This window comes from Typopeltis vanoorti, chromosome 12 (genome assembly GCF_054136105.1).
Source record: "Typopeltis vanoorti isolate ZY-2024b chromosome 12, IOZ_Tvanoo_1.0, whole genome shotgun sequence".
Classification (NCBI taxonomy): Eukaryota; Metazoa; Arthropoda; class Arachnida; order Uropygi; family Thelyphonidae; genus Typopeltis; species Typopeltis vanoorti.
This window is the reverse complement of record NC_143560.1, coordinates 117,575,426-117,600,656: the sequence shown is the minus strand read 5'-3', so window position 1 is coordinate 117,600,656 and position 25,231 is coordinate 117,575,426. Positions and strand designations below refer to the sequence as shown.

The window sequence follows — 25,231 nt, the reverse complement described above, 5'->3', positions numbered from 1 at the left end:
CAGTGCTGGGAGGAACTCGTATTAGAGTGAAACAGTACTAAGAAAGGAATAAAAATATTATTTAATTTAAATAATATTTTTAATCCTTTCTCAGTGCTATTTCACTCCATTAAGCTCTAACATGATGTATTCGGATGGAGGCACTTTCATTAAATCGCATAAGTGATATTGCGTTCTCTATAAAGCTGCCCATCGTACACTGACCAGAAATATTTATAGTCATGCCTGTTTGAAATGTATGGAATACGGCTTCATTATGAACTCTTGGAATCAGAATATCATAAAAAGATATATGTGATTATTGAGGACAAGCCTTTTCTGGTGTTAAAGGCAAGTTAAATAGACGATGACGATTTTTACATTAATATGTGTAACGGAACCTGTTCATTTTTCATAAATATAAACACTAAATGAACAACGATATAACTGAAATTTGCTATAATTGACCAATTTAATTAATGTTTTGTTATTGTACTGCTGTACATACTTATTTAGATTGAACATAACCTGTAGTAATTAAATGCGCCTAAATTATATCTGGAAACCTGCTAATAATAATAATCATTTCAGAGATTTACGCCGAGTGGCCTGTTCCGGTTTCATTCTATGTTTCCTTTTGTCCTTGGTTTCTATGTCCTTCAAAACTCGGGTGATAGTGAAGTATCTTTTTGTAGTCTTAAACTGTCCATTTTGTCGTTATGTTTAATCCACTTCTTTCGTTAATCATATATTTTTAATAACCAATACTGAGTCTGTTTTTATTTCTTTACATATATCGATGCTTTTTTTTTATCCTAGAGAGTATCCTATATCTCAGGTGAGTGTGCAAGATATTATGATAGTGTTGCATGAAATGGCCCATAATTCGCTTCCATACAGTTGAGAAGGTCTTGCCAAAACTTTGAGCTGTTATTCTTGTATGCTTTTGAACTTGGTTACGTTTTAAAATATTGATCATCCCTGTTATCTTTAGGAAGTTTGAAATTTTGATGTCAATGTCAACTTCTTTTGTATATAATACAGCGCATCTAAGTTGTTATCTGAAGCAGTTAATTTATTCTGAAAGTTTATTTTGATGATTCTACTTCTGATAGTCCTACAAAGCCACGAGTTTTCACTGTTGATATTTGCATTTCAAATTTTTAGCATTTATTTTAAGTAATTTAATCTGTGGAGTTTATATTCACTTTTTGCTATGATTATCTGCAAATGAAAGGGTATTATGTATAGTTCCACGATCCAGTTAAAAATGCTGGTTTTAAATTTTTCTTCCGTTTCTTTACTATTTCATCTATAAGCCTGCTAATAATTTCCACCGAAACATCCAGCGGTTAAAGTGTACAGTTGGTTAAAATGTATGAGTATTATTCTGAGTAGTAGAATAATACTTATACATTTTAACCAACAGATACCTGAGATAATGTTATTGTGGAAACGATAAACTAAAATTCATAATTTTCATAATTTTTTCAAGTGCAATTTGACTTCATTATTAAAGAGTAAGTTGCATCATTGACATATTCCTGATATGTACCCTCAGGTGAGTGTGCAAGATATTATGATAGTGTTGCATCATTTTTAAAGGAAGATTTTTGACCAATGAAGATCAATACTGAAAAATCATGACTAACTTCCTAACTAATTCTCCTCCAAATTAGCAGAATTTTCTGCTGAAACGTCTGTTAGTTGTCGTACAGTTTATATTACACATCAATCATTATACTGTACATCCACAACAGCGTATAGAAACAGTTTATTTTGTTCGTGTTATGCGCATTGTTAAGTGTTGCAGTAAGAATGTAGTAAGTGTGAAAGTTTTTATGAGGTATGAGCATTTTTAATACAGCAAATGCATTGTTGCGCACAGTTTCGAGCAAAATATCAACAATAAGGAAACAATTTCCGAAATTACATACAGCCAGGATTGGGCAACTAGAAAGAATTTATTTCTCATTAGTGGCTTTCATAAACATCAAAAGTGTTCTGGCCAAAACATTTTGAAATGATCACACTACGAAAAATTGACTGGAGAAACTTGAAAAATTGAAATCATAAAAGTAAGCCAAAATCTTTTAAAAAATGTTATGGCTATTTTAGGTTAAATATTCCTGCAAAAATTTAGAGATCCTTTATTAATGCATTGTAAATCAAGCTATTCTTGCAATTTTTTGAATGTATTCCTGTCTGTTTTGTCTTCCGCAAGAAGCTGATTAGCCAGTTCTTTGTATTAGATTCCTCTTAAAAGTATTTTCTTGTTCTTCAATAAAAACAGATTAGTTATAGATTGTCCAATATTAACATTCCTACAAATGAAAGTACTTTGCCGGAAGAGAAATCTGCACTCAGAGAGAAACTTCCCATAGTAGCAATTTTAATAATCTGAGTTTCTTTAATGTTGGTTGCATTTTTAATTGTGACTTCTATCCATTTTTCCTCCTACCGTATATTAGTACTGTGAGTGGGTTAATAATTTTCCTATTTTTTTTTTTATTAATTTTATATATTTTTTGTATTTTTATTTACTTTTGCGTAGTCTGTAAAAGTAAATCAAATCTAAAATAAACAAAATTCACTTTCAATATAATAATTGTACATTCACAAAACTGTAATAACATGAACTAATTAAAAGAAAGGATAATAGATTATTGTTTTATAGTCAAACAACAAAAGTCTTTGCTTTCGCAACATTTGTAACAAGTTTGAAAGAGCTCACGAGAATAGAGACTTCAAAACGACTACTTAAAAAAAACGAACTCTTCCCGGGAACCCGTATATTCGTTCTTTTTATTAGTGCTTTTTTGATTCGGGTTTCACTGACTTTATAACTGTTTAAAATTGTGTTCTCATCGGAGATCCGACACATATCTTACGAGAATAAAGGCCATTTTCTCATTATCGTGGAATATTGTTTGAAAGTTGTATTTGTTCATGCAACTATAATGCCATCTTTAATGTCATATGAAGATTCATGGCTCTTTCCTGTCTACTTATGTTTCACGCACTAAACAAGAATTCGCTCGTCGGAAATCCACATTAGATTCCATGGTATTAAGAAGATGGTCTTCGACAGGTCGCTGAGGAGAACCAACAGTTAGACATAGGTATCAAAACCAATGATACTGCAATCAAAAACGCTATGCGGTATAAAAAACGAATAAACCAACTCTTAGGTAGAATTCTTAGTCTTTTAAGTAGCACAATACCAAGCAAACTCACATGCCGAGGGTAGAATGTTTCGAAACTTGAAGTTTCAAAGGTAAACATTGGTTTTATACTTATCTATACAACGACAAAGGATACTTATTTATTTTAGCAGTTTATAATGGCAATGAAGTATTCTGGCTCTTTTTGCCCATAATCATCGACCGTTAAATGCTTGATCAATATTTAAATAATTTTAATCATCCGGAGAACGAAGGTACAATGTATCAGTTAGTGTAGTAGAGATTTGTATAGGGAAATTCGGCTTCGTTTATTTAATTTATAATACAATTTTGTTGATTAAATTCCATTATTTCCATAAATTTAAGCATCAGGAGGATCGCAATCCCCCCCCCCATCCACGTCTTAATACCTGTAAATTAGATATTGCCGTATTCAGCAGTGTCCAATATTTTTATGTATAAGTTACTTCATAAATTTACTTTAAACGGAGAGCAGCGTTTTTTCCGTTATACCTCTTTCTGAAATAAGATAGCTAAAAAAGTAATTTTCAGCATAATTACAAGTAGAAAGTAGGAAATGATTCTAATCAAAAAAGTTTTATTAGCATTATTATGATTAGTTGAGACTGTTTACATTTATTATTACAGCAGGTGAACTAGAACTGATTTTGGCACATCTACTGTAGACATGATGCTGTTTTGCCTAATCTGCTATTAAAATGGATCTCATACTGAGATGGTCGGATTTTTCATCCATATAATACTTCATAGCCTAAATCCTAAATAATAGTCATGAAAATGGGGCGTTTTGCTAATTAAATCTGTAGTTTGGTTGCTGATATTTCTGTTGTTTTAGCAGTCTTCTGTTTGTGGCATGTATTGCGAATACCACTATAGCATTTGTGAAAGATTCACGTTATTGAAAGAAATCTGTCGAGTTCTAGTACTTTTGTAAAGGCCCGACAAGGGTGGCATTTTTGGCTTTATGTACTCAGGCATAAAATATTTTGTTTAATTTTGCCATTACAATTAGTACAATTGAAGAACAAATTGAAATAGTTAGATTAATTTTAATAGCGACCCTGAATGGGAGCCCTTTCATGATTGTGACTCACATAAAATCATTAAATTCTACCAAACCAGTGGGAAATTATTAATTCGAATCACTTTGTCGATGAAAGGATCCGATTGAAACCTAATATATAAAGTCTCGTGTACATCATAAATCGCATGAAATTCCTTTCCACCAACAACAGAGCTGGTGCGATATATAATTTCGACACGTTTTGCTCCTTTGTTTCCCTGTAAATGGACCAACTGGGAAATAAAATGGGTGGATCGGCAAATTTTTGTAAATATTTCAAACAAGAATTTTCAATGAAATCTGTTTAGACGTATTCTCGAGATAACTTGTATGAATTGACATAACGAATCCAGCAAGTGCTTAATTTTCGAAACGCACTTAGAAATGATTAAATCGAGAAAAAACATCACTTAAACTACGATTTATTCATATGCATAAATTTAATCAGAGTATTGTAAAAACCATCCATTTGTTTGATCACCCATGTTAAAAACCGACTACTTATAAACGTTTATCGATTCGGTGTTGTCACTTTAATCATTCTGTCCAGTAGTCACAGTAGCCGGTACTATCCCAAGCCATCTATTGGCTGGTCTTCCCGACAGTTTCCTTCCTCTAGGGAAGTATTGAAAAACCTATCGAGGTATTCTGGTCCGTCCATTCTGTTTACACACTGTAACCATTTTGTCTATATTTGTTGATATACTGTATATTTAGTTTATTCATTATCTTTTTCATCCGGGTTCAGTAATGTATATCTTGCAGAACTCTTCTCATAAATTTTATTTCAACTCATGTAACTGTTTGTTCATCTTGTTTCCTGATGGCCCTGGCTTCACTCCCATAGGAAGTATTGATGTTTTTAATTCTGAAAGACCAATTTGCATACTAATTCTGGCATGTCTCTTTTGGATTAAAAACTTGATTAATTATTCTAAGTGCTCATCTGTACTTTGAATTTTATTATTAATGTCATTTTCTTCTTTGTAAGTGAGACATATAACCACAATAGTTAAAGCAGTTTAGTTACTCAATAATGTTGCTCAATAAAGCCATAATTTTAATTTCTACAGTTAATATTTGCATATTAAACATTTGCAATAAGGCTTAAATGGTACAGAATTTATTGTAATTCATCTTCATTACTGACTAAGCACGCCTGATCATCTGCATGTAATAGTGTATCAAAATGGCTGTTACTTTGTAATCGCAATGCTAGACATTCTCCAATGTCTAGCAATGCCAGACATTGGAGACTGCCAATGTCTGACAGTAGTGTGTGTGTCGGACACGATGATATAGGTTTTCGAATTTAATATTTTAGTTGCCCAGTTGGACTGCTATGAGGTTATTCCTGTAAATATTTTAGTAGCCATTGTTGTTTTGGTTTGAAATTTCGTCGTCAGTAAGGGTTTCTAAAAGGCCATTTATGGTCACGCAGTCAAAGGTGTTCCTGTATCCAATTTGGTGTTATTAATAACAAATAAAGCTCTGTTACTGATATTTGACTGAAAATTATCTTTCAGGATTTTTTTTATTTACATTTATTCCAGTTGGTTTCTAAATTATCTAAACTTCCATTTCCTAGAAATGTGGGGGTTCTACATTAAACACACACGTCATAATATATTTAAATGCATGACGCAAGTGTACTTGCGTCATGTATACTTTAGAAAGTTTCTCTATCATAAATCAAGTAAGCAGTTTATCACGACTTTGCAACTGAAGGGAAGTTTGCCTCTCGCATACGGCGGTGGCAGAGTTTTTCCACCCGGAAATTTGGGTTTTTCATCACGCAAAGCAGGAAAAGCGGCCAGAAGAACTCACGCAATATACAGACATAGAACACTACTGGAATAAGGATCATCCACCCTCTTCCTTCGGATTTGGTTTCGAACGCCTGCATTGTAGAGTAACAATTTACACGTACGAGTAAAAGTGGATGAAAAGAAACAAGTTTTTTTTTATGTTTCTCCATAAAAAATGTGCATTACGTCATACTTCCACTTTGTGTATAATTGTTATGAGTGTTGCTAGATGTTCTGCAGATAGACTTAACTGTGGCCACTTGGTTAAATCCTTATAGGGGGGGTCCAAAAAAACTGCTGTTGAGAGGGGGGTAACTCGGAATAAGTAATATAATGTTGAACACACACACGTCCACTTACGCATAATAAGTAGTCGGTGCGTGTGCACACTCACGGCATACCAATTAGTTTAGTTGATAAAGTACCTCGTTAGTGCTGCAATGCAGAATAAGTTCCTTTTTTTGGAACGAACATGTTATTTTGCTGCAAGATAATATACTGCTTAAGAACTCTCAATGGTCTAAAATGGAAAGATTTTGTTTAATTAAAGATAACTGGGGTGAATAAGGTTTGTTTGCCTTCTTAGATTCAAATTGCAGATCCCACTCTCGATGAACATAAGATATGTTTATGGTGTTGTGAAAATAGCTTAAAGATATGTTGACCGAAATTATAAGTCAAATTTGAGATATCGAAAACTATTGAATAAAGAAAATAAATTTGCATAAAAGTAGTGAAGTGCCTCTTGCTGCTGAATGGTATCTAATAAATCACAGAAACAGAGTACAACAAACATTTTCACGATATTTGTATAAATATACAGAGCATTATATGAATAATCCTACGTCATTGTATAAGTATGCAATGATGTAGCTGCTAACTAATATAATAAATTACTTCGGTATCCATGCAACACATTTTATGCTTTCAGCAGTCGCTGATCAATATTGCATAATTTAGTAGATTCCAAATGTGCTTAAAATAACACTAAATATTATCTACTTGACTTAATGTTTACCGCTTGCAGAAATCCCTGAAAATTTTATTTCGGTACTCTTATTTTAATTGCTAAATGAAAAACGCATTCTTGTATAGTAAAAATTTCACTTAATTTTACAAAAAACTAAAAAGGGCGCCTATTGCTTCCACTTGTTCATCGATCGGCTCATCGACTCATTTGTGCCAAATTGTTGCAACAAAAAAGCACTTCTGACATATCAATGTCGCATATAATTTACTATTGAATGGCCTTTTGCTATAAGTTATTTTCAGTTAAACAAGTAATTCATATTACTTTTTTAACTGAAAACATTGCAGGCTATATCAGATATGTTAAATATTATGTTGTCATTGCCGTTATCACGGTAAGACTCTCTTACTTGGAATTATCGTGAAAAAGGAAAGATAGCTTTATATTTAGAAAAGATTGTTCGTCAAGTTCTGTTAGTCGCGTAGAAAATAAAATTACCATCCTCTTGAATTCAAGAAAGCTTTTGATACGAGGTGTGTTGTTTTGAAGCCTATGTGTTTTTCTTTTTTGAAACGTATTAACCTTTCGAAACTATTGAGAATTTGTTTTCGAATTACTGGGCGGGAACCACATAAAAAAAAAAAAAAAAAAAAAAAAAAACTTTCCATCTTGAGAAATTTAATATCTAAAATAAAACCTACATTGTAGATTATTTGCGTCGTACCATGAGACACCACCTCCTTATTTCATGAATTCCTAAAGTGAAACGAATATCATATTTTATTTCCCGAACATCGTTCTAACTTTTTGCATTACAGATGGCCATGTAGGTTCGTATATCATTCAATAAAATACAAGATTGTCGTTTCGTATATTCTGTTTTTGTATTGAACTGTAAGTGGTTTATTTCAGTTAAAGCATCTTCGTATTATAACCCTGATACCAGTAACAAGCCATAGACTTGTCACAAACGTCAATGTCCATGGAAATATTACAGTAACTTCAGCATCTAGACATTAGTTCTTTGTCGTTTCAGTTTGCTAATCACAGACGTTTCGTTTTGTTATACGGCCAGATATTATTTCTGGATATCTCTTTTTTTTTTTCCCCATACTAGTCTCATTATAATCCGGAACAGTTTTAATGATATTTGTTCGATTCATTTTCTCAAAGAACAACACTTTCAATAGAAAGATAATTATTGAAATGTGTTGCCATGAAGAACTAAACGTCTTAATAGATAGGCTGTGGGCGCTTAGAGCCGTCCTAGAAGAGATGCTAGAAAATAATTGGGCCATTAGCGGTCTAATCAATCCATTACCTATGCAAGCTAGTAGTGAACAGTGTTAATGTCTTATCTCGAATCCTTTCAAAAATTAGAAGCAAAGATATAATTCAATTATTGTACGTAATCAGATGAGCTTGAGGAATGTAATACACTATACCTAAATAACATTAATTTGATGAATTATAGAAAATTCTCCCTTTTCGAAAAGCAAATAAATGCAACTATCGCTCCCCCACCCAAAAAGGAACATTTTCAGACCCCTTAAATTTGGAACTCGGAGGACTAAACTTCTTCTTTCAGTTAGCAAAAGGTTTTTGAAACTTCAAGCTTAACGTTGTAACTGAATTGGACTTATAGTCCTTAAGCGATCATCACAGATCTTTTATTGTATAACAGGGGTCTTCAACGCATGGCCCGCGTAGCTCTTTACAGTGCCAAAGAGCGAAAAATGGCCCACTGGCCATTTTGAAATAATAACTACTTAACATTAAAACGCAATTAAATAAAAAAATAATTTCAATGAAGCCCGCGGGGCCACTAAGCTATACTGCAGTATTTAGAATTGTAAGATGCTTTCCAGATTCCCAAGGAACGCTGTGCATTTGATGCTTTATATAAAATCCTATAAAAATAAATAAATTATAATGTTATAAATTATAAAATGTATAACAATATCTGCATCAAACGAGAACTGGACACAGTTGTCAGTCTGAGCTTAAAGTTCTCAGTCATTAGCAGTGGTCCACTTCGAAATGAAGGTTGGCTTTCCACTCCTCTCTAATTTAGGCACTCATAGTCAGCACAGTAGACGTAAATTCTACTTTCATTCTAGTCCTTAATGCTGTTGAATCCGTTGAAGAAATAATGAATTGCATTCCATTCTCCCTTCTGAGGTTTTATCTTTCTTTTGGGATGTTTAGGAATATACCTTTTGCTTGAACTTCTTAATAGATGTCTAGCAAAAGATGTCCTCCATTGAACAATTGAATACACAAGTTCGTTTCATTTTCTTCGGCTATCATAAAATTATCAGTGTTCTACTAAGTAGTTTTGAGAATTACTCGAAGTATCAATAATCAAATAAATTAATTTTTTTTCTTTGTAACTTTATTGAGCATGTCTTCCCTAGACTTTTAAGTCAGCAAGTAGATCCGGTAGTTCACCGATTCGTTTCTTTGGTATGATAATTCTCACCAACCCCTTAATGTTTCAGGCTCGCTGGTATGTCACCGCCAAGTAATTTGACTTTATGGAAACTTTCCTAATGATATGGTAGGGCGGTTAATCGGTTCTGTAATCCTTCAATTTGCGTATATTGTGTGCATACTAACTGTCCTGCTTATCTAATCAGTTACATTCTGTCGTCACGGTCCGTTAGCGAAAATGATATCTTATTACAATAATTAAATATTCATAAAGAAAGTAAGTTTAATGCCTAGAGTAAGAGAGAAAGTCGTAATTTTTACTCTTATAGAGTTAGGATTTTTTTTAAATTGTCTTTGCAAAGTAATGTTTTTGAAGTTCTGGATTTTTGTTATTGCGTTTTTCATTTGAATTATATGGATCCTTGGAATACCGAAATGAAATGAGTCATAAGCAACTTAGCGCCATCTTTTACTTAAGAGACAAACTATTGCGTGCGTGTGTGTGTTTATTTTTTACATTTATTTTTGCTTATGTGAATAATATCATTTCCTTCGGACATAAAAAAAAAAAAAAAAAAAAAAAAACTGAAAATACCTTTTTAAATTTCATCCGTATTAAATCATCAGCCATTTTGCTACTAATATAAGGAAGATAATTTAACGTTATCTTGTAAATTGGCGAGCAGGAGGAAAAAATTCTCAATTTACGCTACATGGAAATAAACGATGTTTTAATTAGTTAATGTGTCAACTATTAATGATTGAGACTGCAGCATCAGCATCTCGTGGCTTTCCTTTTCCGAATTTTTGAAAATGTTTAATTACTACTCTGAGGAGATTATACTCGCTGAAAGTTCTGTCAAACATCGAAACCTGTCCAGATGATCTGCACATTAATCCCTTTAAAGGTTTTAAACGTTTTTGCAAAGATTCAACACTCATTTCTAATTTATTGTTATTTTAAATCGGGAATATGTGCAGATTTCTTCCCAATCCCTAATGTATTTGAAGTATATGTGGACCTGTGAGAGGCGAAACGGACTTTATGGAGCCATAAAGTATTTTGTTTCTAGAAGTTCTTTCTAATACAGGATCTGAATATTTTTTTGGAGGAAGGGAGCTCTATTTCTAAGTACACCAGAACTCTTTTTTACCTTTCCCTCTATCTCTGTTTATCTCTCTTGCACTACTAATGACAGCGCATTTGGTTTTTAGATGTTAAGTTTTTTACAAGGGCATGTAAATTATGCAGTTTATATAAATTATAAATATAAATTATAGTGACTTTCTACTTTTTGTTCTTTTATTCTAAAATAAGTTTCGCTTGTGGTAACATTTATGAAATATTTATTATTTTCTTTTCAAGGGGATTGGTACTTATGGAGGTGGCTCTGATATCCAGAGGATGCCGAATCAAGATGCCCACGCATCGCTTCCGTTATAATAACTGCTTCACGAGGAACAATTTCATTTTATTCTGCGAGAAAGCGTGCAAATTTCTATTCCTTCTTTCCACAACTGCATTAGTTTTCAGCGTGCTCGTATTCCTCTTTATCAAGAAGTCTACCATTGTGTACGGGATGTGTGCCGGCAGTGCCTTCGTGTTCATCGTCTCCGGAATGGTCTTTGCTGGTTTACAATCTTCTGCCACGGTATGAATACTTCATTTTCTATTATACAGTTATATAAAAATTTATGCACACCTGTATTGTCAGTGATATTTATACATCAGTACGTAGTGACGACTGAATACAGCCCTTATTGTAAAAACTGTTGTTCTCGTGGTGGTTTCTTTCAAGAAATAATTTTTAAGATTGTTTAAAACATAAAAATAAGAGTATAGTCACAAAATGTAGGTATTTACTGTCGACAAAAGTAATCCCCAAAGTGTCTGGATCTCCACATCCTTTCCGAGAATTCTTTAAGATCGTATCAAATGCAAAATAGAATTATATGTAAGAAAAAATTATCCATCCGTGTCAGACTGATAACTGACATTAGTTCTTTCATAAACGAAACTTCCCCAACAGGAAGTAAATAATCAATCGAACTGTTCAAGAAATTCAGCAAAAAATGCTTTTGTTTACTAATATCAACCATTTTTACGGTATTATTTCATAAATGCATTCGGCAGTTTGATATCGCCTTAATTCATCATCTAAGCTTTGTTTTGCAATGAATTCTTAACTGGCAAATTACGGCATGTTCACTTAGCTATGTCAAACTTGTCTTAAGAGCGGTGTGCTTAAATATATGTATATAAAGAAATAGTTTAAATTATTAGTTACTGGAAACTATCAAAAACACCATGCCACTTTTTCATGTTTGAGCTCTTCTAGTATTTGAGCATATCTTGAACTCTACTACGATGTATTCCTACGGTTGTCAAATTCTCTGAATTCAGTATAATCAGAACTTATAATGTACGAGTCCATAAATGTGCATGTCGTATGATTCTTTAGCTGCCGATAGTCAAAAATACACGTAATTGACAACATGACGCAGTCAGAAGAACATAGCATCTTTTGCCCTTCGGTTGAAACACTTGGTTCGAATCATTGTCCTTATATAAGGCGAGCTGAAGATAAAATAACTGGTCTCATACGGAAGTGGTAGTCTTAATTCCTGTAAACTACGGTGTTTCATGCTGTAAAACAGAAAAACCGTCCGGAACACTTAACTAACGGACATAAGAGAAGATGAGTTAGCTGGTCCCATATGGAGATGATGGTATCATCACATAAACGGGCCCACTAGCACTAGGCGGTGAATACGAGCCATTAATATTAAAAATGCTGGCCTCATAGTTTTAGTTGAACAAATATCGTAAATCCCAGATGCTAAATTAAATCAGCCAACTATTGACAGCACGTGAGGAATATCTGCTATATAATAATCTGTCCGGAATACAATGACTGCACGTACGTATGGTAATTGACAGAGTTCCTGACCTGAATGACTTCGAACTGCTGTTAGGTATGCAAGAATATCTCAGTAATCATTGCCCTGCTAGAATAGTCGCATACAGCATTATGTAGATTATATCTAGATTGGTGTGATAAACGCAATTTTCTTGCTGGAGATTACCCAGTAGATAGTGTTCTTGCTCTCCAACCGAATAGGCTATGGGTGCATATTCCACCCATGTGAAGATGCATGTTTATGAATGTCTAAATGCTGGAGAGATTCATTCTCCACAGTGAGACCACCACCATGAATTTAAATCAATGCTGAATTTAAATCCAACATTGATTTAAATTCATGTTGTTTTGTTACTAGAATAGTGTGATATGTTTACATCTACTGGGTGTGATTCGTGTATAAAACAAGTTGAACGTCAAGTGTGGTGTTTTGATTATGACTAAAGCATATCAAAATGGACGTCACGATCTTGGGGCGTCAAGAACTTGGTCACATGACACATTGTACAACTAAGGACAGTAAAGAACAAGCATATGGCGACGTTTACATGAAACCATGTGACTCGTGTTTTGTTACAGCAGTGAAAGCTAGGACATGTTTTATTGACATCCCTTAAACCCAGTAGAGCAAGTACCTAATAGGATGACTTACTTGAACATTGTTGCAAATCAAGTGAACCGATTTATGATTATTGTTTATCCTACATGTTATTTACTTCCAGCAGGATAACGAGCATTTAACATGAGTCGTGCCATCCAAGAATGGTTATTGGAACATGATAGTGACTTTAATAATTCAGTCCCGTTCAAATCTTCGGGAGGTGTAGTGGAAAGATACTTTCACGGCATGGACTCACTTACAGCAAATCTGATTGAAATATAGGAAATTGTCATGTTCGTTTGTAGAATGATGATGGGCGTATCCAGACTAATTTTGATGATTCACGGTGGTGCCAAAGTATTGATAAAATGAAATAAAAAAAAATAATGGTACAAAATAATTAATTCGAAATATAATCTTTTAAATCAGAGAGAATTCGATTAATATTTTTAATTATTTTATAAGTAAATATTTTGACGTTATGGTTTTTCTCCTCATCAAGCGTTGTACACCTACGCTCGACAGCAGCGAAGAACTGTATTGTGCGTTCTCAGCGGGCCCTCCGCCATATAATGCTATATCCATAGATATTTCCGACATCGAAGACCGCTCTTCTCATCCTTCTTCAGAACCCCCAGCTTACGAGGAGGTTCTACAGGAAGATACTCCTGAGTGTCAACAGTGTACTAACTTACCTCCTCCAAGTTACGAAGATACCATGTTAGGGCGTTTAACTAATCAGGCAACTGACATACAGCCTGCCCAACAGGATGCTGGTACTTGCCTCTAGATTAATCTCTAGGGCCTCACTGAATAAGATGTATAGTAATTGCTGATTAGTGTAAATTTATTTGTCAGCCGATGCTGTATTATTTTTTATCGATATCTGAAAAGTAAATAATTTGAATTAAGTATAGGGTGTTCATAAACATATAAGTGAATCATAGTTTCAGCATAAAATAACAAATTAAAATTTTATTTCTCAGCATTTTTGGATTATAAAAAGAAGTAAGGTTGTTATTTACTTTCAGCATGTGCCGTCTTTTCCTTGCTCTTTCCTTAAGCCGAAGAGGAGATGATATGGTCTGTTATAGTGAGAGCAGTTTTCGTACTGTTGTTGAAAGCATTTCCAGAAGATATTTGTTTTGAATTCCGAAAGAGTGTAGTCTCAGATTTTTTTTTATTGAATCTTGACATCATGAAATATTCCTCCTTTTAGTTGCGAGTCCTTCAGCTAGACAGATCCAGATTCGAATCTTATCTAGTACGCGTGAAACATTTATTACGACATCTCAGCTGAAGATCGGTTTGCTGTTATAACAGCTTTGAAAGATGTTAACTGATGTCTTACGAAGTGTACTCTGAGGCGTGCACAATAACAAGGGCGCCTGTTTTTTTTTTTTTTTTTTAATATAAATTCCTACACTGTCTTCCCTGAAATTGCATGGAAAAGCTTGTTTGGTCATTTCTATGAATTATTCATTCATTATAAATAAAGAAATTTTTAGTGTTAATCACTATATTTTATTACTAGTCTCCTTTGAGCGTCACTGAAAGATCAACGCTTCATTGACCTTACAACCAGGCGTTTGTGCACTTTTACTAGGCGACACATACGGAGCTATCTAGTCAAGAAACATCAAGAACACGTGAAGACCTAACATATACTGTACAGTATAGGGAGCGCAGGACCTGCTCACTATTATTATTATTATTATTATTATTATTATTACGTGACATCTCCAAAGAATCTTTGCAGGAGGGCACTCTACTCCACTACACACAACTCATTCTCTTCCTTGCTTAATCCTCCATCTACCACCACCACCACCACAACAACACTACTGATGTCTTCATCGACCTTGCAATCAGGCACTGAAGAATAATAACAATAAAACTAGAGACCACAAAATCTCGAAAATTGAACTGAAATAGCATTGCAGAACAGAAGAAATTGGCTACAGCAGCGAATTTAACAAACACATATAGTATGTACAATAATGGATAACAGTTACAATACCTTGAAGCAGCAGTTTCAAATGAAATGTAGTGGTGTGCAGTTATAACCTTTGATAAAATTACCGATGTTTCCGAAAGAAACGCTCATAGGAACGATGATTCCAGGATCTACCTGGAATCTAAACACCGTTTTTCTGACATTTCTTGTATTAATAGCAGCATTTCACTATATACATATTACATACAAATGTACATATTTTCGAAATTTAGGGCGAATGAAAAATTATTTTTAAGCGGTTGGTGGAAGATGCAGTTGAGTTTTATTTGCGCCAAATTTAACCGTGATATCAGATTCTTACCAATGAATGGTTTGCAGATGATTATTTAATGCTGCCGAGGTAAATATTCTAGAAATTGTCTTCCCTATTTTAGTATTTTTAGGTATTAGTCTGTTTGTTTGTTTTTTCTACATGAGATCATCCTACTTATTGGAGTAATTGAAAAAACGTTTAGTACCTTGTTTACAATCCAGAAAACCTTTTCTAGAGAGTAAACATGGACTAATGTGCTGTAGATTTACCAACCTTTCGTGAGTAACATAATATTTCGATAACATAAAAAAATTGTAGGCAGTCATTCACAGAAGAGAACATTTGACAAACCCGAGGCCTGAAGTGCTTCAGAGTTTGGTAAAGATAAAGCTCCGTTTGCTAATATACGTCAGTGATTAAAACGAATTCCCTCTTCCCTCTCTCGTTTAGCAATCGGCTGACTAAGTTATATTCGACCACGCCTCCAGTAACGATATTGCGATAGGATTTTTGGCTTCTTGAGTTTTACTATTCCCTGTACAACGGATAATCTGCTAGTTAGGTATCCGGAGAGTTCATCGAATGAACAATTAATCGAATGACAATTCGTCGCAAATGCAATTCATCGAAAAAACAGTTCGCCGAAAATTTAAAATTTTCGAAAATGTTATGAGAAAATTGATCCGTGAATAAGGAGATTACAATGCTACTTTCATAGGGAAAAATTATAGCGCAATATGGTTCTTATAGTTTTTCTTGGCCGATAACTGTTTCATGTCTGGGACTGATCTGCCTGTTTCCGGAATAAAAGCCCAGCAGTATCTATATTATTCCTGTTAACTTACCTTTAGTAGAACAGGACTGATAAAAATTATGCGTAAATGGGATCCAACTACCCAGGTCTTTCTAACTAAACAGCTTCGTTTTTACCGACTGAACTATGCGGGCTTCATTATTATTGTTGTTGCTAGTAGTAATGTGCGACTTCAATACAGCAATTATTATGGGATGAATTTTAATCAGATTCGTTATTTGAAACTTTTACAAGAAAATATCGAACCGTTCCAGTTTTCAGTTCAGCTATATTCGGGGCGACAAAGAAATAATGTGTCCAAATTACGTACTGTATTACAAAAACTCTCTGACTTAAAATGACTTGGTAGAAGTTGTTTTTACAAGAAGCTGTCTGCATGGTTCAGTTTTTGTTCTAAATGGATTACGTTTACCATAACATTATCGAAAATTTAAAATTTGCTGTGAATTGTTTTTCAATGAATTGCATTTTCGACGAATTGCCTTTCGATGAATTTTCCTGTAACCGCTAGTTAGGCGGCTACTTTTACCCTTTTTTGTTGCGTTTGATTATTGGTTTTATATTAAAGAATACAGTTTCCGTTCAGTTAAAGCTAAAACACAACAGCCAAGCCCTCAAGACAATCCTAACCATTATTAATCTAGTCCTAAGCATTAATAATTCTATACTGAAGATCAGAAAAAGTTCATATAATGAACTTAGTGGGACTACATCAATCCAAAGTTAATGTAGTCCTACTTCTCTCTAAGTTTTGGAGTAAAAAATTCTTATCTTTTCCCATAGTAAATTAGAAATATCCGAATTTATCTAAAGCAAATATTTTACCCTTCATTTATAATTCGGATTTATTTGTACCAATATCCTTTTTAAGGGATTAAAATCCCTTAAAATGTTAATAGTATGATAAGACAGAAAAGTTCTGATTAAAACTCAGTATGTTGAAAACTCATACATTCACTGGTGTATTTGATCCATTAGTGTCAGTTGGGAAATTAAAATTTTTTTTTGAAATTTATGTTATTAGTGAAAAAAGTAATTGCAGAAGTTTGGTTTTCATTACGTTTAAAAATATGCTGGTTTAATATTTTGACATTCCTACCAACTGTTAAATGCTTCTTTCTAGGTTATTTAAATTAAGGGGATATTAAATCCCACATATTGTTTCTTATTCGGTTTTAAAACAAAGATTGGAATCAGAGAGTTTCATGCCGAATATAGTAAACTATAAAAATATCGGCGAATACTAGCGTGAGCTAATGCAAGTAGTCCTAGTACGTAGTACAATACCGGGCAACCCGCAGTAAAGGTGGTAAAGTTCTGATCGCTATTCTTGGTATTTTCCAAATGTATTTTTACATTATATATTATTTTACAAATGTATTTTTACATTATGGAAAATACCAAGAATAGGGATCAGAACTTTACCACCTTTGCTGCGGGTTGCCTGGTATTGTACTACGTACTAGGACTACTTGCATTAGCTCACACTAGTAATCGCCGAAATATATTAAAGTATATTTTATTATACTATATTCGGCATGAAACTCTCTGATTCCAATCTTTGAGTTTCTTATTCGGTTTTAAAATAATGTGGGATTTAATATCCCCTTAATTTAAATAATGTTTATATCGCCGAAATGAAGCCTATTGGTTCTTTATATTTAAGTTCTTTCCAGGTATAACGTAAGAATTTATTAGCTGCCGTTGTCAAAACTGTCGACACCATTCGTGTTTGCAGGTTTTTTTCTTTCATAGAAAAGAAGCAGTATTTTTTTTCTCACTCCCTGACTGAAAATGTTAGGTCAGGTTTATATCAACCCAGCTCAGGAGGCACCGCTAAACCTCATGAACTATGCCCATGTAAGAACAAGGGAGTTCAGAAAAAGTAAACGAACCTGAACCTTTGGCGAACACAACTGAGGAAGGGCGGTTCCAGAGAGCAGAAGTAGTTAGAATGGAGGAGGACGAAGAGAAGTTGGTTTGGTTTGGGTTGAAGTTGGGATGTGAATGTATGTTAACCGGCATCTCCTCTCGCTTTCACTGGCTTAAAGTAAAGGAACGATAATTGTAGCTTATACCATTCATTAGGTATTTTCGGTATGATAACATCTATAAAAGCGTCAAAAACCTAAGGTGTGTGAGAAAGTGGCGGGAAACATCTGTGAGAGAGGGCATTTAATTTATTTATTATTCTTGCTTCGTCTTTCTTGCGAAAGACAAGAACGTAGTGTACAGTTCTTGAGAGAGTAGAAAGTGGTGATGCCTAAATTATCAATGCATAAGTTGGAGGGGGGGAAGGAATGAGGAATAAGACTTGTAAAACTTTTGGCCCTTTTCAACGTCTTTTTCTAATCAGAGTAGGCTGTGTGGAACCGGGGTTATTTTCTTTACCCACTTATGGTATGTCAATTTTTTGCTTATACTGCATACACTTATTAGAAAATCAAATTCGACAATAGAGGAAATTTTGACTAGAATGCGGATGATGAGGGCCCTTCATTCCCCTAATAATTATTTTAGTGTGAATTACTGGAGAACGTGTACCTCGTTCAGAGAAGGAGAGTGAATTATTGTAATCATAATAACAGAAAAAAACGGTAGAAATTCAGGAGGTCATTCATGTGGCACCCTTGCAGATATTGATATCGATTATTTGGAAGGAGAACTGGTTAACAAAAGGTCTAAATGTGGGGGAGGATAACCAGGTTTATCAGGTTAACAGTTGCATTTGACCATTGCTTATGTCCATTACTTCGGCATTTCTTTTAGTACGAAATTTGAAGGAATCCAGTTAGAATTGTGAACGTCGATGCACCGAGGAAGTTCACTTCACTGTTTTTGGTTGTAGGACTACATCAGATTTTAAGAATAAAAATGAGAAGAAATGGAAGTGGTTGTCATATTTGGATAATGATAGAGACAAAAGATGAATGCAATAATACAAGTAAGGATATTTTGATATCCTTACTTGTAATATACGATTATAGATATTAGATTAGATTTGGCACCTATGTGGAAAGGAGAGTGCAGTGCGTAATTCGGGCAGTTGAGATAAGCAGTGGTACTTATGGTTACCAGTTGAGATTTTCTTAGCTGTAAAGTCATGTGTGAATGTCTTATTGTGTCTAGCGGAGGATATAACTAAACTACTAACAATGTGTAAGATAATTGTTATTAATAGTTTGAGTTACGTTTAGTTTGACTGCTGACCTCGAACAAGTGTGTTTTGAGATTTGAAGTCGTGACCCATTTTATTCAGTGAAAATGTACTCATATGTCACATTTACTAACTAAACATGAGTTATTTTGCTTGAGAATTTTAGTTAATAATGTATCTTGTGAAATAAGTCCGCTTCTGTTTAATATTGTGATGGAGGTGGTGACGGAGGAGGTGAGAGAAGATGCGCCTTGGACAATGTTGTATGCAGATGACATCTTGCTGTGTGCAGATTCAAGAGGAGAAGCGGGAACTAAACTGGAAAGATGGAGAAAAGTACTGGAAGAGAGAGGTATGAGACTGAGCAGAAGTAAGACAGAGTATATGTGTTGCACAGTGGGCGGCGGCCAGGAGACAGATCTAGAGCTGGGAGGAAATGTCCTCAGGAAGGTGAGGAGGGGCTTTAGATACTTGGGTTCAATAGTGGAAGAAGATGGAGAGGCCGAGAAGGAAGTGGGAGGCAGGATACAAGCGCGTTGGAGGAACTGGAGAGAAATGGCTGGAGTGCTATGCGATAAGAGGGTGCCAATCAATCTGAAAGGCAAAATCTATGGGACAGTAGTGAGGCCAGCTATGACGTATGCTATAGAAAAAAATGTGGCCCTGAGGAAAAATAACATCAGCAGGATGGAAGTAGCAGAGATGACAATGCTTAGGTGGATGTGCGGTGTGACCAGAAAGGATCGTCTAAGAAATGACTATGTGAGGGGAACAGTGAAAGTTACGAACTTAGGAGCGAAGATACAGGAGGCGAGGTTGAGATGGTTTGGTCATGTGATGAGGAGGGAGGACGAATATGTGGGAAGAAGGGTCATGCAGATGATGCGCAAAGAAGGAGGAAGCGTGGGCGGCCAAAGAAGAGATGGAGGGAGCTGGTAGAAGAGGACTTGAGGATGAAGAACATGGATGTGGTGACAGCCCAAGACAGGAGGATGTGGAGGAGACTCATTATCAACAGTGACCCCACTTAAGTGGGAGAAGCTGCAGAAGAAGAATGTATCTTGTGAAATGTGTTCTACTTAAATACTCTATCTTGCGAAATAAAATATGATTCCGACCCTTAGGTCAACTAACCTAATATTTTTGTCTGTTATGTGTGAAACACAAATAAGCTAACTGTTCAGTGTGCTCATTTATCGAACAATATAATTTTCTGTAGATAGTCGCCGGTATTGAGACCACACGTTTTATGATAATTAACGAGTTTAATAATTCATAATTCAAACATCGTAAAAGCCGTGATCTCTTATACCGGAAACTATACAAAACTGCTAAACCACTGAAACTTACATTCAATATAACTTCCTGTTTATTGGAAATTCACTTTTCGATGAAAAGCATATGCTGTTCATAGACACTAGATGGCACCACAAGTTCCTTATGATTTATTACACTTAAAGTAGGATAATATTACCGTATAGGGAAATTTTTTTTTCCATGGTAATTTAAATTTTGATTGTAAATTTTCAATAGTGAAACTTTGAACTTTTCTTTGCACTTTGAATTGACGGCAGCAATAACTAAGTAGCAAATGTTATGATATGCATAAATTATTATGGTAACACTTAGAACTGACGGAAAACCCATCGTGTTATTTAATTGTTTTGACACCGAAAAGGCGAGAAACAACTATTAAGAATAGTAAATTCCTACAAGAAAATTATTGTTTTAATTTTGTTATGTGACTATTCATAGCAACAGCCAGTGGGTTTGTTCAGTATATGACAGGGTTTAATATTAGACTCGAGTATGTTTATACTTTTTCGGATTGATTCCATTCAACCTCTTCTTGTTTGATAATACTATACATTATTATTCTCAGAATGAATTTAATATATGCCGTTTATTTTTTTTGTCGTGGATACAAAATTCTAACTTTACGTTCTACCGTTAAGAATTTGGAACTCTAAATGATGGTCACAGTATTTCTCCAGCATATGATATTAATTATTTTCTTAACTAAATATAAAATAGCATGAAATTTCTACCACTTTGAAACACAGGATGATGACTTGTTTCCGAAATCTTATGTCGCATTGGTACCTGACATACAACAAAACAAGGACATGTGTGCTCCATTTTCTACCGATGAATACTCACAATTGACAGACATACTCGCAGCATGGGTTTGGTTGCCTTTTGCATATGATGGATCGATAAAAAAAAAAAAAAGCTACTTAACAGATTTTGACAATTAGGTTTTAATTTGCCGCCTTATTATATTTAGGTTCTGCAGCATTTAATTAAAGTATTTGTTTTCTATTTGGAAATGTAAACCGTTTTCCCATGCTTTCATTATTTTGTAATATGTATCAAACACAGTGTGTGTGCGCGTGCACTCGCGTGTCTATAGATCGTATCCACCCATTTAATACGTTGGTTATAACGAATAAAAAGTTAAACAGTATGAAACACGTATATTTCAAAATTATACTATCTAGTCCTGGAACAAAATATATTTCTAAGGAAAGCAAGGGTTCGCTCATGAATATTAAGATCGTTTTGATCTTCAATACAATGATATGAACCATCATATATGGAATGCACGGAACAGTTTCCTGTTACAAGATTGAAACTAGGTTTGTTGAATATTTATTTTAAAAGTTCTCACCTCGTTTTAATTTTTAATATTCTATCGATACCTTACAATTTAAGAAAATAACAACACTCTAAAAAAAAAACGAATGTTTAATATAAAACTGGAAATTTCCTTTCGTAATCACTACATATACAGTATATATTAGATACAAATTCCTTTAATAATAGTTATGCGAATCTTTTGCACTGCATGAGGCTTCGTGTACTAGATGTCGCTGCAGTTTATACGATCAGATCAATGTCTACAATGAAATATCTACGAATAAAACGAGATTGCTGTCGATTATTAATTCGGATCTCATCATGTGAGGTTTAAGATTATTTATGTGACATTGTAGATTAATATTGTTTACTTGCGGCACTAAATTTGATTGCGTGGATATTTATTCACGGCAGACCAGCAGCTCACGATAGAGAATTCAGCGTTCGCCCTGAACCATATGCTGTTGTGTGACGCAGCCTTGCTCGTGGAACATGGCGGGCGGCGCACGTATATATAACGATGAACGGTAGAAAGGTAAGCGAATTATGTTTTACCATTTCATTCGGTGTGGACGAAGTAGAAGTGAATGATCCTGTAAACGACAATAACGCATATATTCATACACACGCACTCATGTACGGGTACTTCCGTCGTTAGTACAGCGAATGTCTTTACTGTATAACAGTAGGATAATGACGCATATTAACATCTGGATGATCTACCTGAAAAATTTTACTGGTGTGTTAAACATTCTCTTGTGATTCGTTGTTTTATTTTTGGTGTTATGCTTATTTCATTTTAGATGCTAATTTATTTCCCTTTTGATTTTACCGATCTCAAATGCGACAGAACGTAATAGTTTTGCTTCTTAATGAAAATAAGATACGCTTAACCTATGTATAATACATGCGCTTCTTTTATTCTGCGTAATTATAAGATTCAACACTACATCTTACATAATATAATACCCAGAGTAATTTGTATACATAAAATAAGAAAACGAATTTGGTTATTTTCTACAGTATTATTTAACGATGCTTGCAGGAAATATCGATCATGTACAAATCGATATCAGGTACAATAACCCATATAGCATCAGATGACCTACAACTTTGGAGCCCCACTTTCTGATGCGAGCATCAGGATACTCATTTGATAATGTCAAGTTAAGCTGAATGGAACCTCGCCTATTAAAACTGCGATGTTTGCGAAGATTTCGTAATGATTAAGCGAGTGGTAGTTTTTATGAGATTTTACGAAAGCCTTCTCCTGCTTGCCGGGTGAGACTCATTAAACCTAATATGGAAGTTTCATTCAGCTTGATTATTTGAATAAGTATGATATTGAGTTAGCTGAGTATCAAATAGAGCCGCTTATATTTAATTAATTTTTAAATTTAATTTATCCTTTAACCATCATAAAGTGTTGTTGCTTTCTTATAAACTCTTGAACTGTTAATTTTCAGTTTTAAGTTTAGCGCTTACACACATTTAGTGTGTGTGTCCATTGTGAACTTCTTTAGCGTTATTTGACCAACCATCTCTTTTATGACAGGAAATATTTCTTCTGATTGTTTTGGACTACACAATCTGCATTTTAAAATTTCAGTAAAAACATATAAATCAAACATCATAATTATACAAGCCTAATTATAAAGTTCCATTTTCTCTTTATCCTGTGTAATCCAGAGAATGCAACCTAAGCTGATTACTTCTAAATGAATTTTTAATGAAATCATGAATGTTAATGCAGTATCGGCATTCGGTAAATATACAGGTCTGCCCTGCCAGCTGCGCGATCTGTTGTGTAATAGAATAATATTGATTTCTATCTTCTGCGAAAAACTCCATGTGCTTAATTAAATACATTTTTCAGTATTTTTCTGTAATGAATTAGTAGTGCAAGAGCGTGGTTAGTCAGTGTTACGTTCATTCGTCTTTTACAGTAGGTTTTCAATATATGCTCAGCTGCTGGGCTTGCCTACCGTCCACAAAAGCTTCATTTAAAGGGAATAACGCCTCTCTCGTAAATGCATTGCCTTCCCTTTTTTTTTTTTTTACCACCATGGATCCCTTTTAAATGTTTTATCGTGCCAGCCGTTGTTTTTAATCATCTGACACACCTGTTTTGGTTTAGGTTAGTGGTTGGGTGGCTTAAGGAATAGCATAATATATTTCGTTCAGTTTTCGTGATAATTAAAGAATAATAAAAATAATCGCTATCCGATGTTTAAGAATGCAACAATTGTTTTCTTATTAATAATGTAAATGTTTCTTCTTTAAGCTAATTTGCATTGTACTGTTAGTCTCATCTCATCCTTCCCAATTGTTTGCTCGATGTGAATGCTTCTTTCGTACTATCAAACACGACAGTGATAAAATAACGGAACTCAGAAGACGGGAAGAAAAAAACGTGAACTTTCTGAGGCTACATGTAAATGTGCTATATTTTAAATATTTTTCACTACGATTTCATGATGATTTAAGCTAGTCGTGGTTCTTATTGAGAATTTACATATTAGTCCTGAATTAAATACTTTTTCTGAGACCACATTTTCTGAAAGAACAATGCAATAAATCGAATATGTTATGCTATTCCATACCATAATGATGGGGGGGGGGGGGGGTTGCATTCTGCACATTTTACGAAACTCTTATAAAATAAGTATATTAGAAAGATAAGGTATTAAAGATAAAACTGAAATGTAATTTGTTTCTTTTTATAAAAATGTTATCGATGTTATTTTTTTATCTAAGGAGTGCAAATTTAATAAAAACAATTTTCATATATGATTTTCAAAATAATCAAATATAAGTTATTAAAATTACATCCCATTTGGTGTTTCTTAAAACGAGGATGCTAGAGGATAGTGGATTGTTTCACCCCCCCCTCCCATCACGAACAAGGTAAAAAGAAAAAGGAAAGAAAACATCCATTGGCTCATGGACGTCTATTTGCGGTTATCGCAAAAATGCACACCGCAGCTGGAAAGTGATATTAATTTTAACAGCACACTCTGAAGAATTGAAGTGTCTGTGTATACGTTTATGTTAAAAGGATGAAAGACTGTGTTGTTGTACTCCTAGGTCATAGGATTCGTCGAAAACTGTTCTGCCTACAGTCAAGTTATGCCAGTTGATCATTTAAGCAATTGTTAGGAAAGCTATTTCTTACTTGCGTAAACTTTCACTGTTGTATGTCAGATATTTTTCCGTCCGGTATAATCGCCTTTGTTAATATTTTTTACAATTTATTGTTTAAATAATGTGTCAAAGTATTTGTTTATTTAAAATTTCTACAGCTTATTTTATCAACCAGGAAAATTGAACCGAAGACTTATCCTGCGAGCAGTTTTTTAAAAATTTTAT

General features: G+C 34.1%; 1 protein-coding gene across 5 annotated transcripts in view; it reads left to right on the top strand.

The window, feature by feature from the left end:
* Positions 1-25,231, top strand: part of LOC150101167 (synaptic vesicle glycoprotein 2C-like) — a 408,918-nt gene that overhangs the window by 168,780 nt on the left and 214,907 nt on the right. For 2 of the 5 annotated variants that reach the window (XM_090402054.1, XM_090402053.1), the window contains exon 2: positions 10,826-11,111. The gene's annotated coding sequence lies outside the window, so the exon portion shown is untranslated. Of the gene's footprint in view, positions 1-1,936; positions 2,058-10,825; positions 11,112-22,222; positions 22,398-22,523; positions 22,602-25,231 lie in introns of those variants that run through there. The other 3 variants (XM_090402055.1, XM_090402056.1, XM_090402057.1) reach the window with 3 other exon arrangements.